General features: G+C 38.9%; 1 protein-coding gene across 3 annotated transcripts in view; it reads left to right on the forward strand.

The window, feature by feature from the left end:
* The first annotated feature begins 1160 nt into the window (after window positions 1-1160).
* Window positions 1161-13750, forward strand: part of ctnna2 (catenin (cadherin-associated protein), alpha 2) — a 302082-nt gene continuing 289492 nt past the window's right edge. For 2 of the 3 annotated variants that reach the window (XM_071504021.1, XM_071504023.1), the window contains exon 1: window positions 1210-1355. The gene's annotated coding sequence lies outside the window, so the exon portion shown is untranslated. Of the gene's footprint in view, window positions 1356-13750 lie in introns of all 3 variants that reach the window. The other variant, XM_071504020.1, reaches the window with a different exon arrangement.

Genomic DNA, 13750 nt, shown 5'->3' on the forward strand with positions numbered 1-13750 from the left:
TCCGGGATGTTTTGACATGTCACAGCTGGAAAAGCACAAGTATAAATACTGATATGAACGGCCTCTGAATCCCGTTTAGCCATTTCTTTTTGCTGGCTCACTGTCACACTGTCTTGGCTCACCAGGACACCTAGGCCTAAATAAAGTGGAGTGATCTCTAATGGTCTCAGTCACAACTGTGTTTTCCTGCTATGAAAAGTCAAATTTTCTATTGCGGAGAAGATCTGGTGACAGAGAGCTTCTCTGATTGATTTCCTCCTTTTGCTATCTTTTCAGTATATTGACAATTAAATTTTATGTATTTTTCTTGTTCAGACACATTTTTGGAATAATAAAATTAAGACTATGGTTATCAGTATTTAATATTAAATGTTGTATATCATTACAACTGTGTTTGACTATATTGTCATCCATCAAGTTTATACAGCAGCTTCCACCTATGGATATGGATGTCCATGTCCAAGGTGGAGTTATTGGTTATTTGTTAACAAATACATTAATAAACACACATCTGCTTACCACAGTATTATAGTGCATGAGAAACAATTCATTCAATGTTTATATAGTGTGTATAAACACAAAATAGTGGGAGTAGTAAACTGCTACCAAAGAATCTAGTAATTCAAATATGTTTTAGTGAGAAAATACAAACTTAGTGTCTTGTGTGCTGTGTCTTTGGGCTCTTGACTTTTAGATAGGAGCTTTAGAGGAAACAAATTCAGGCAGAAATATAGTGTTGGTAAATATGGGCGAGTTAATTTTTGTTCATGATATCACTTGATGTCCATCAAGATGTCCATTCATATTTGCTACAGCAAATACTTTTACAATCTCTCTAATATTCATTAACACAGACCATTAGTAATGTTATTACTACAGCTGAAATCAGCACACGCACCCTCCCAAATTAAAACGTGTACACTGGCGGGGCGCATCACGGGGGCGGCGCATCCTTACGCCAGGAATCACGCATGCGTCAAAGACGGAGACTCTCCAGATTTGACAAGCCTGGGATCTACCACACAGCCCACTATATTGCAACGCTCTCCGCTACTGGCGCACCATCATCTGCACCTGCCTACTCTGTTGTTGTGGTCGGAGCGCTGGGAGGGGTCATTATTTTGCAGGGAGCTGTAGGAGAAGGAGGAGGCACTTCCCGAGACGCCGACAGAAGCGTGTAGTCTCAGATTCAGCACCACAGCATTGAGGAAAGCGTCCGGATTGAGTCGATTTTCACCATTCACTGTGGCTTAAACAGGAGGACACCGTCTTTTTTTTGGGGGGAATACTCTGTGAAACCAAGCGCTGCACACAGTTTGTGGACCTGCAAGAAGTGTCATCTCCAACGGTTAAAGGTGCGTAGTTTAGTTAGACGCTGTGTTTTGTCAACTGGGGTGTTTTTTTTTTTTTTTTGCTAGCAGCCTGGTAGCATTACACATGCTGCACTGACTGACCCGATGTGCTGCTAACATTAGCTCATAGGCGAGGTCCGGCTTTTCATTCATCGCTGTGCTCTTGCTAGTCGGCGGGGTAACTAAATAAATCCCCACACCGCGACACTTTTGCATCTCGTTGTACCCCACCACGGTTCCGCGGCATTTATTTGCCGAGCAGGGCTATTTTTCGTTAGCTAAAATCTCAGTGTCGCCCACTCTGCTAGCGTTATCTGAACCGCGCTCCGAGCACTGCTATCCAGTGAACCGAGTGCTGAAAGCCTGCTCCGACTGACTTAGTGAGCCCGTCGGGCACAGACAAGCTAAAGCTGCTAGGCTAGTGGAGCGGCTAAGCTAACTGACACCGGCTACTTTTGTGCTGGTAAAAATAACGGTCCCACACCTGCGTTAGCGGCTGTTTAATCGTCCACACGCTAATAATCCCTCCGTTTCTTCACCCACGTAAAGAGCGTTTAGCTTCTTCCCCTCGTGTATTTGTGTAGCGCTCTTAAATTTCTTTGTCTGATAATTTTGCTTTGTTTAATTGACAATCTTAAACACGGATTAAAGAAACGCGCCACTTGTGCCGCATCTGAATTATAAGTCATGTCGTTCTTTTGCAAATGGTTTTAAAATCTTTACTGGCCCTTCTGGGTTGACTCAAGGATTTTGAGTAGCGAAGTACACCTCCTTGACGTGCCTCACCCTGCAAGTCCAACCTGGACTTTACAGTCAAGTCTCTATTAGCGCTTTTAACAAGAGAATCAGTGTAAGTAACCGGGCAGGCTGCGCAAAACAGCAGATTGAAGCGTTTCGATTCTCAGTGTCATCTGTCCTACAAAAAAAATGTCCCCATAACCTATGTTCAGTCAGTTGTTGAGACCCATTCATTCTGACTCCCTTATATGCTACGCTCTGCTCCTGTGGTTAAATGTTGCCCTGTTCTTTAGCCAATGCAAAACTATAAATGTAAAAGATGAATGGGGTGTGTTTGTTTTTTGCGTGTTATGGTGGGCGTATGCTTGCATACATGCATCATTCAGGCCAAGTGCATTCAACAGTGTTATGTGGCAGCAGGTGTCGGACCAAAGCTTCTGTCACCCAGCGTAAGTTAGTGTGCCACAGTCTCTTCCTGTAACTGGAGATGTGGAATCCCAGAGGTCCTTCAGGGGTCTCACATAGTGGCTGTATTTAGAATCTGAACTTTTGATTGGCAAGGAGGCATGCTCACACTCAGTGTCATGGGTGCTGTGGGTCTCTGACTTTTCCTCCCTATGTTTACCCTGTCATTTTATTAGCTAGAAGACAGGGGAGACTGCAAAGGTAGATTTTTTTTGGGGGGGGGGTTAATCATTTAATTTATTAGCATGTTGAAAAATTGTGAATGCCTAGAGTAAACAGTAGTGGCTCTAAATTACTTCTTTGTCACACATTTAATGTAAAACTCAAAGATAAGACATTTACAATAATGTGAAACTGTGAAAAACAGTAAATCCTCACATTTGAGAGGGTGGGGACAGCAATTGTTTTGCATTTTTTGCTTGGAAAATGTATTAAAGGACTAACTGATTTTCAAAATTGCTGTCAATGAACTGTCCCTCTGTCACTTAGTCAGGATGCATTATAGCATTTCCCATTGTTTGACGTGGCAGATAACAGCATGATAAGTAAGATCTGTTGTAGTTGAAGTATTTTTGCCTAATGAGAACTATATAAATGGCTAAATATGTCTTTTACTCAATATTAACTGGAGGCAAACAAGGCAAGAGCTGTGATTCCAGGCTGCCGAGCATGGACAGACTCTTCTCTGCCCTTTGGGAAATATCTGCATATGTGTGTCACTGTCTAACCATCTGCTAAAGACAGTCTTTTATGCAAGGCTTATTTGTCTAACCTTTGGGATAATTTTTCTGTCATTTTCCAATAGACTACATTCATTACAATTACGCTGTAACACTAGATTGTTAACCATTGCAATGCATGCTTTAGTAATTGACAAGATGTTTTATAATATATATATATATATATATATATATATATACTTTTTTCTCACTTGGACAGACTTAACAAACAGACGGCTGTGGTTCGATTCTGGACAGTAAAACACTTGTGGAGGTACCAAGGTTGCACATATGACTATGCTGGTGTCAAAAAGATTTGATGGAGCGAATCAGCCTGAACTAGTTCTTATTCTGAAACACAATTGTTTTCAGTATGTAGCTCATCTCTTATTCCTCACTCCTCATTTGATAATACCAAATTACAGGCTTTGACAGCCACCTGTATGTAATCATCTAAATGTGTTTGGCTTAGTTACTGTATGCCATTTGCAGCGTAAAACCTCTTTCTGTCACTGGGGATAAGGAAAAGCCATAATTTATGGGTGAGACTATGCAGTCAATGGCAGGGGTGCATTGTGTTCCCCGTCTCCTGGGAGAGGAAGTGATATTGGCTGAACACCATGGAACCCCCTGTTGTTGTACTGGAGCAGAGCTCTGAGGTAGCCATGGCACCCCCGCTAACTGGAACAGGATTGCCTCTCCTCTTAGGCTGTCTTTTGCTCCAGCTCTTGCACAAATGTTTGATACTGTTTAAGAGATGAGAGATGAGGCAATTGAAACAGCACAGAGCAATCAATACTTGTAGTGCTCTTGTCTACCACATCAATATTAATTCTCCTAACCCGGGGGGTTTGCATTAGCCTATGCTGCAGTGTGGAGCTGCAAAACATCACCAGGTTTTTAGCAAAACACATACGTCCTCATGTTCTCAAGTCAACTCATAGTATGGTCTCAATGTAAAGGTAGGTGATTTCTAGAAACAATAAGAATTATATTACAGTTACAGTGAAATCTGAGTGTTTGTTTTGATATGTATAACTTTTGTTTTTCTTGTCATTGTCAATAGCTGCTACTTGAGCCTACTCAAAAATGTGTGACATGGGAATATGTAAAAATTGTTAACTGGTTAAATGACGTTATTCCGCATTGGGCTATAAAGACAATAAAAAAGAAAATAGCACTTGTTTCAGTGGGGACAATAAAGTAGATGATCCAGCAATGCTTGAAAGTATAGTGTCAGCAGCAGTTTGGTGCAGCACGAAAGAATTAGGTTATTCTCTTAAATTCCTTTTCATGTCTGCGAGTTTGCTCTAAGACCACACCCACAATGCTCATCAAAAGGGCTGCTGCAGTTGAAGTTTATGTTGTTACAACCTAGCATTATTCTCAATAGAACTATCATTAAAAAAAATCAATCCATCCACTCATTACTCCTAAATCTGTGGGTGGGTGTGGTTGAATAACATTTCACCAAGGAACTGCTCACAAAGCATCACAAGTCATCAGAAGTCAGACTGATGTTCTGTCTTTTTCTTATGAGGCTGATAAACTTTAAATAAATGAAAAGTGCAAAAGTATGTGCTCCCCTTGTGTCATCACAGCTTGACTTGTGTGGAAATATTTAATCAAAATTTAATATCTTATGCAGCTCGGATCTTGTATTCAGGTTGCGGCTAAATTTTTAATGGCACTTCAGAAACGTAGGATTTCTGCCCTTCTGGCCAACAAAAGCTGCTAGTGGAGCTTCACATTTTAAAGTGTAGGCTGGATTTAAAATCAAAGTGTGGGACGTGAGGTTGACTTCATAATGCAGTGTCGAGATCTTGACGCTTCAAAGAAGACACTGTTATGGCTAACTGACCTGCAGTTGTATTGTTTTCATGCACCTAGTTTTCTTGTGGCGAGTTAATGTCATATGACTTCGCCTTCGGCAATGTAACTTTTTTGGGCTGAAGTTGAAGTATTGACTTATCAGGCTTTTAGTGTAAGCAATTACCACTACAAAGTGTCAGTCAGTTTCATCTGATGGTGAAACTGCATCAAATGAGTGTATCTCTTAGAGGCTAAGCTGGTAAACCACGCTCTTAATTTGCTTACTGCAATATAGTTTACCCATTTTAAAGCTGTTTGAAATTTGAAAGATGTGTATTCATCTGGGAAAAGTAAGGGTGGGAACTGAAAAAAACACTGTAGGTAATGTTTCTGAATAACCAGCCAGTAGTCAGATCCATCAAGCACAAATCTTTTATGTCTTTTAAATACGCTTTTTATTTGTAGCTTTTCAAGATCAATTTCCTCTCATAAAAATGTATAATCTCATATTATGTTCAAATGTCACTTTTCCTGGTTCAAAAGAGTCCCTTTTAATGATAGATAAGCTGCTCTGAAAGCACATGGTTGTCATCAAGTTGTTTTTCTAAAAGCTTCCAACTCCCCATCCGAACACATTGTTTCAGAAGTCCACCCTATTTCCCAGCTCCTCTTTTATTGGGGTTAAGGTTAGGATCTGTTGCTGGTTATGGGGTTAAGATCTAAAGCGGCTTCACATTGTTGATATGGTAGGGGCTAGGTAAAATTTGTAGTTTTGCCAACCATTTTTTCTTTAGGTATAACTAAGTGTAGTCAACTCAAACTGCTAAGGTTAGGGGTTAAGGTCCAGGGTTAATCTTAAGTATCTTATTTGTACAGTGGTTAATATGCTCGAGGTATGGACATTGTTTTTTTTACGCAATCATGCCGTAGAAGTGCTCACTTATCTGACTGGGAGCTCCCACTTGATCAAGTGTTAGAAATCTCTCAAACAAGCAAAGCATGGAAGCCAAGCAGCTCGCTTTACAAAATTAAAGTTGTTCTTTGATAACAACTTTGATTAAGCAGTTAAATTACCTGTGATAAAGTTTTAGTCGTATCAGTGGAAAACACGCACACAGAGAGCGGAAGGAGTTTGTATCTCCTCAGAATTGAGAGAGTGAAATTTCCTCAGTTCTGAGTGACAACAAAGCATTTATCCAGCTGATGTGGATCAGCTCATCACCTTAACAGCGGGCCGTGTCTCACTGTAAGAATCCTTGTTATTCATGCACACTAGGATGGCCTGAAATGTGAGCATCAAAGACAGCCTTGTTAGAGGGGGAGCAGCATGTCCAAGTCACTTTGAAATTCGTAGTCATGGTAAGAAATGGATTCACTTCGGGGTATGTTAGTGATCCAGCATGGCTTGACTTTGTCATTGGAAGCTGCCATAATGATGACTGTTTTTTATCTGACACCAATATACCCTAAAGATAATGAAGTAAGCAGTGCAGTATTCAATAGTTGGGATTTGTGGAAATTACTCAGGTTAATTACACATACAAGCAACTCATCCTGTTCCCTGATGGTTACTGCAATTTACATGAACATGCTTTCCTTTGACAAATCTACAATATTCTTCTGGGGTGACTGTGATAGGAAATATGTTCTGTCTTTATCCCGGCACACTACAAAATATAATTATTTTCTACCTAAGCCGCTAATGAAGTTATATGCAGAAGGCGCATGGATGCAGATTTTCAGTCATGAACACAGACTATTTTTTTTTCAGCCTCCACACTGAAGAGATAAAGTCTCAGCTCTATAGAAACAGGCATTTGGTGAATTTTGTATATGTGGCATGCAGGCATTAATAATAGGACACTAACAATGCAGTTTGGTGAGCTGTGGCTAATTTGTGTGCACAGATTCAGTGTCTTTCTCACTTGCACAGTGGTTGTTTCCTCAGTCATGAGAGGTCATGTTTACACACCACCGGTACTATAAAATTCCCTCTCTTGTTCTGCTGTGACTCCGTCCTCCACTGTGCCACCTTATTGTTTTGGTTCTACCGAACAGAAATCTGTGAGGAGAGTCTTGCTAGCAACCACTCAAAGGTCTCTCATCTTCTGTTGTTCTGTCCTCCTGATTTCTCACTTTTCTCTATCACACTCTCTTCTCTCCACCCCCACTTAGGATGACATCTGGGACCACTATGGGCTCCAAGTATTGGCCCAGCTCCTCCCCCACAGTGTGTGTGCTCAGTCTTGGTGCATTAACTTTTCTATTGTTAGGTGACTTCTTTTCTTCTCTCCTCTTACAGAAAGTCTATATGCTGACCAGGGGCGATTCTAGGATTTGACTTCCAGGGTTTAGCCTAGAAGCTTGGAGTGGGAGGCTGGGGACATTTTAATTTTTTTATTTTTTTTTGCTCCAGAAGTTAAATATGTGCACTTCATGCAATTTGAAATCAACCTCTTAAGTCAAGATAAGACAGATCTCTTCTATAAATAAACCAAAAACTGGGGTGTTAAAGGCTTAGAATTTGCCAGCTGCTTAGTGATTTTCCTGGAAATGCCTGACAGTGCAATGAATGCATACATTTTTCAGTGTCTTCCCCACTTTCTGAGAAATTATTGTCATATGTTTGGAAAGTTTGCTTTTTCACAGATGATTAACCCAGTATTTTATTCCGTTGAAAGAATGTGACCTTTCCTGTCCATTTCTAAACAACAAATTAAGTTCGTCCAATAGAATAGATTACATTAGAGTGAACTTGCCAATGAAGATTTCTTTTTACTGATACTAGTAACATTTATTTGATGGACATGAAATAATGTGCTACAAATGTAAAAATAGGCATGTGTGTACTTTAAAAGTACGTTTGTACAGTAAATGATAAAAATCGACGGATGCTCATGTAGATAATTTCACAATAAACTAGATTTAGAAAACTGGTAAAGCCAATACTTAATGTGTGGAAGTACATGTATCAGTTTTGTTTCCCAACATTCATCTGTTTGATATTGTATTCATGGTAGATGTTTTCTCACTGCGAGGGTTTTTTAATTTTATATTAACCAATCAGCAGCAACTGATATATCACTGCTGCTGCTGTCCTGTTTAGCCGACATGGAAGCTCTGGAAGATGTTGCCAGGAGCTAACATTTTAAAGGTTGAATTAGGTTACAGTAACTCATGCATGCCACCATTTTTGTGGACAATTTTCTGATGCCATTGTTCTGCCTCTGGCACAGATAGATGACGTCCTCAGTCTCAATTCCACATACAAATCTGTGATTGGCGTAGTTGTTGTTTTTTCTAAACAGAAAACAGCTGTCAGTGAGCAAAAAGCAGACAATAATTTCTCAGAAAAATGTATATACAATAGTGATATATATTTTATTACATTTGCTCATTTGACAGACACTTTTGTCCAGAGTGATTTACAAGTGGGGGACAACACTAAAGCCTCAGTAGACTTTGGTGTAAGTATTAAGTACTACATCTATTTAATAAGTTCTGTTTTGTTTTGAGTTGAAGTTGAAGTTGCCCCATGCTGACGCGATGCTAAACAATGAGAATATTTCCAGTTGTTACATTTTATAATAATCTCCTGTCTCCTGGAGCCAACACACAGCCTTATTATGTCCACTATTATAAGATGTCTGACTGTGCTAAACACCATTGAAAGCAAAAAAAAAAAAACAACAACAAAAAAACGATCCTAACAAGGCAAGTCATGCTGACATTTGAACATCTGCGACAGACATTTATGGAATGCAATCTCCCATTTGTTTCTACCTCTTTGTATTAGTTTTTGTCTCTGCAAACCCAGATTGCAGATTCTGTAGTTGAAGCCGCATACTTTTACCTTAGGGCCTGTAGTATTTTGTGTGTGGTCAAAAAAAAAAAAACAAAAACAAAACAAAACATTGCAGGACGCAGTTTTTGACAGGACCTCAGGATGACACTTTGAATCTAACTTGTCAAAGTGGTTAGACATTTCACTTTTTCAGTGTTTTCAACCTCCCTGCCTAAAAGGCATACAACACAGCTGTGGCAGATAACTTTATATGAATTACATTTATTTCTATGTTTTTGTGTTGAAATATAGTACGTGCTATGTGCCAGTAGATGACTGTGCTAAATTTCTGTAGTATAATAAATGTAAGTTTAAATATAATCATAAGCGAATAATGAAAGAGGTTTAAATCAGTCAGTTTTGTCATATAATGTGTTTAAAGAGACTTTTCCCTTAGTTGCTGAGTAGATGATTTTGAGCATGCAAGGTAGCGTTTATGTTCATTGTTTACACCCCATGCCTGATGTTGGATTGTATTGTATTTAACCAGTGTTTGACCCATTTACATTACTGTTGTGAGTTAATTCCACAACACTATGGCTAATTGATGACTATACTGTCATGGGTTAATCCCATGACAATATACAGTAGTCATGAGCTGTATTCATTCCGTTCCTGAAAAGTATTTGCTGTATTCATTGACAGGTGAGTGAACTGAGTGTTGTAAGTTTCTTTTTTTCCATCACCTTTGAAGCGTTAATGCAACAAGCAATTTTCTGGGAGATTATGAAGAGCAGAATTTACTGTTCGGAGGGTTATAAGTCAGTAGCAATATCCACGATGCTGTTACAGCAAACCTATAATCATTCAAGTGAAACAAATGATAATCCTCTGGTTAAGTAAAACTGTGTTCCCTCTATCAAATCAAAGGTGAGCATTGTCTGCTGTGTTGAGGGCAGGGCTGCAAAGCCAGGTCAGATGACCCATTCATACCGATGGCAGATGCAATATCACCCTGTGAAAACACTTGTGTGTAATGGCTTTTAGAAACCCCTTTGAATTAACAAAGTTAAGAAAATGATTGCAGCTACCACAGGTCAAAATGGAAAGTTAAATTCACCTTTTATCAATAGTGTTTAACAAACAGATGTTAAATTGGTGCTTGAAAGGACTGCACTGAATGATGAGTAAAGCCAAATCTTACCTTCAAGGCAGGAGATTAACAAGTTGATTAATGAGTAAAACTCAATTAGTAGGGATTGTGTTCACACTAAGTGTAGACTGTATGTCTTTCTGTATCTTTCTCAGAGGTGCCCTGTTAAGGTTTCATGCAAACAAACAGAATTTATATTTACATTTCGTGTTTCTCACCAAAGAAGCCTGTCCTTAAGGTCCTTTCTCATAAAACATTTGTCGTCATTTACATCCATGTTTTCTTGCTAGCAGCCTTCTTCATTCTTGCCTTTTTTGGTGCATTGCTGTATTTGTTGGCATGTTCCCATCACTGATCAGTAGAAATAAATAAAAACAAAAAACATTGCATCTAGTGTTACTAGTAGTTAAAACTCCACAGGTTTACCTTTAACACCATAGTCTGGCTCCTAGAGCATTTTCTAAGATTCCTGCAAGGTTGTGAATCTTGCCATGCGTAAGTAATTAACACAATTTTTTAAAACCCAATCAGTTTGGCACAGAAATGTGATTATAGTGGAAAGCAGTTATCTCCTCTGCTTTGGTCATTTTTTCTGCTTTCTGCTTTTGGTCAACTAATTCATCTTGGGAATTAGTTGGGTGGTGCCCAAGTGTTTATCATATGCTTTGACTGCAACATCCAACTAGAACACTTTACCAGGTACACACTCATCTAAAATTACAATTACGTCAACTTAAAGACATAGACACAAGCGTAAATACATGGATAAATAAATTAATAATAAAAATACAAAGATTAAATAATAGTTTGTAGAATTTGTTAAAGTACTGAAGGCACTACGTGCAAATGTGCGGAAGAGGTATTGTCCACCTGGAATACAGAACTGATGACTTTGTGATACTTTGTAATACTTAAGTCATTGATGCCACAGCATAACTAAATATCTTTTGGTGACAACACAGGACATACATTCATTAAGCAACAAATGTTTGTCTTCAGTTCAAAAAAGCTTAATATCATTGTATGTCTCACATAAATGTAAGCCATATCCTGCAGTGTAGGTGAGACAAGCAAGAATATGACATTTCAGTGTCTGCATCAACTACCATGGATAATGTGCCTAGTGTATGTAATGAATATGGCTTTTTCCCACATACTATTGGATTCTAAAGACTGATATTGGTTGTCAGAGAAACATATTGCATTTTTCACAAGAGCATAATCTGAGTGAATATGGTTCTTATGTACAGTACGTAGCAAATGATGTTAAGTGTTTCCTGTACTGGCAGTTAGTCACTTGGCTACAGAATAGAAGAAATGCCTTCATCCAAGTGTTGCACTGGTTGTTTTGCATGCTCTATCCCAGCCTGATTCAGAATGCTCTGTGTGTGTGTGTGTGTGTGTGTGTGTGTGTGTGTGTGTGTGTGTGTGTGTGTGCGTGCGCGTACAATTTGGCGGTAATCATAAACAGAAGCCTTTGTAATGACAAAAGCTACCAGTATCTTTTTTCTTATTTCAACTATGTAGTGTTTGTTTTTTGATTTGAATGGTTTATGCTGTGCTGTTCAGCAGCTGACACTCAAAGTTTATTATGTGGAGACCAGTGTTGGTTTTATTCATGTCTTTATTTTTCAAACATACTTTCCCTTCTGTTAACACTCGTAAGTACTGAGGCCTGGCTTCCAGACACCGGGGCTGATCAAAGCATGATTTACTCAACTGAGGCCTGCCACTGACAGTAAGAAATGAACAGTAACCCTAATACTAAGATGGCTGCTGGGCTGGGATGTAGCTACAGAATGAAGGAGGAAAGGACCCGGTTTTGAAGATGGGTTGTAAAACACATGAACATGTTTAAGGTGTCCCAATGTAGGATTTTTTTGGATACCTTCCAGCCAAACAGGGGCAAGTGTTTTCAGAGGACGTGTTACTGTTTTAAGTGTTTATTCAACGCTGCAGTGTTTGCATTGTGTTTTTAAATAAGGTTTTTGAATTCCTACGAGAACAAGCCTGCTGTGAGAATTTCACAGGTTGTGCTCCACTTTGATCAGCCTATTTTGGCCGCTCTGAGAACATGGCTCTGGAGAGCAGCGATATGACAGGTTGAGCCTTGACTTGTGCTTTTAGAGACTCCCCCACTGCTCCACGCAACCGTGTATGTGCTTAACTTGCTCCGAATCTGGGTCAGCGCAGTGTTGGCATATTAACTTTCCATAATGACAAATGACAGGGATTTTAGTCACAAAGTTAGTGTCATATGGTAAAGAAGCTCTGATGCCCATTTTATGCAGTGCAAGCAGAGTTTAAACTTTTGAATATTTTTATCTGTGACGAATATGCGTGTATTTGCAAAACTGCAGGGGAAAGAATACTCTGAGTAAAAGAGTACAGTCTCTTTGAAAGCCCACAGCAGATACCGTTTTAAAGGCATTTCACCCTCATATTGTAGGGAGACAAAGAATTAGCTGAACATTAACTTACCTCATCGGGGGTCCATCTCTCAGCATACTATTTTGCAGAATTCGGCTCACGTCTATCTCTATGAGGACATCTAGCAATAAATTAAAATCTTTGATCCCTTTGAGTGTTCACAAAGCTCTCAGTTTCAAAGTCTGTCTTGTTGTGCCCACAGTTTTTGGCATTGTTTAAACATCTTGTCTGTGTCTTTGTAAAGAACTTTTCTATGACGAGGCAGCTTTTCTTAGCAACACAGGGTTTCATAGGGACATAATAAACCCAAAAACTGCTTTAAGGTTAGGGTTTGATTTCAGAAATTTTATGTTTAAGCATTAAGTTTATTCTCTTACGCATTTGTTGTGTTGTGTAAATTTGGGTTGTTGCTACATGTAAATAAACACAAGGAATTTAAAAATACGAAACCCTGCTTATTTAAACACTGGATTTGACCTTATTCCTCCACTTCTCAGCTTATCGTGTATTAACCTCATTTGTTAATACATTCATGGTAGTGATGTTAATCCATGTCAACGTGGACTCACAGAGGGAGGTGTCTTGATTTGGATTCTGCCTTTAAAACCACCAGATGAGATATGAGATAAGAGATGGTGACCCCCAAAGGAGAGAATGGAAATCACAGCACACTTACTGAGCCCTGAATATGCAGTTGATGTACTTTAGATGAATGTGTGAATGAATCATGAGAGTTTAACAAAGGCCTGCATGACAAAATCTTTTCTATGCATGAATGATATTATCTTTTGTTGATTCACTTTACCTGATATTAAGGTTTTAATCTATATTACATATTGGGGCCTTGTGTACGGCTGAGTAGAGCAAATTCTACGGTGAATCACATAAACGTTACGGCTGTGCTAAATGGCCATTTACATTTATTTTGTTGTAATGTCATTTATAAGGAAAATGTAATGAAATTGTGCAGGGTCACTCAGAGTTAGTAGGTGTATGCATCACCTACAGTAAATTTGGCTGCAGTTACAGACAGCATTTGAGAGTCATGGCTGCCGAATAATGTCAAATAGACCATGTCTAGACAGACAAATCTTTGGGAAAATTGTATGCCATAACTAAAAACAAATGAAAAAGCTTTTTCAGGGACATCCAAATACATACCAACATTAATGAGTGGATACATTTTTTTAAGGGGTGGTGAAAAAAGTTATTAAAGTAAAATTGGTTGAATTTGGCATTTTGATGAATTCTAAAGACTGTAAAGACCATCCATTTGTCCATTTTAATCTGTTTATTC

Source organism: Trachinotus anak, unplaced genomic scaffold (assembly GCF_046630095.1).
Source record: "Trachinotus anak isolate AG129_WGS33_773 ecotype Australia unplaced genomic scaffold, CSIRO_AGI_Tana_v1 ptg000019l, whole genome shotgun sequence".
Taxonomy (NCBI): Eukaryota; Metazoa; Chordata; class Actinopteri; order Carangiformes; family Carangidae; genus Trachinotus; species Trachinotus anak.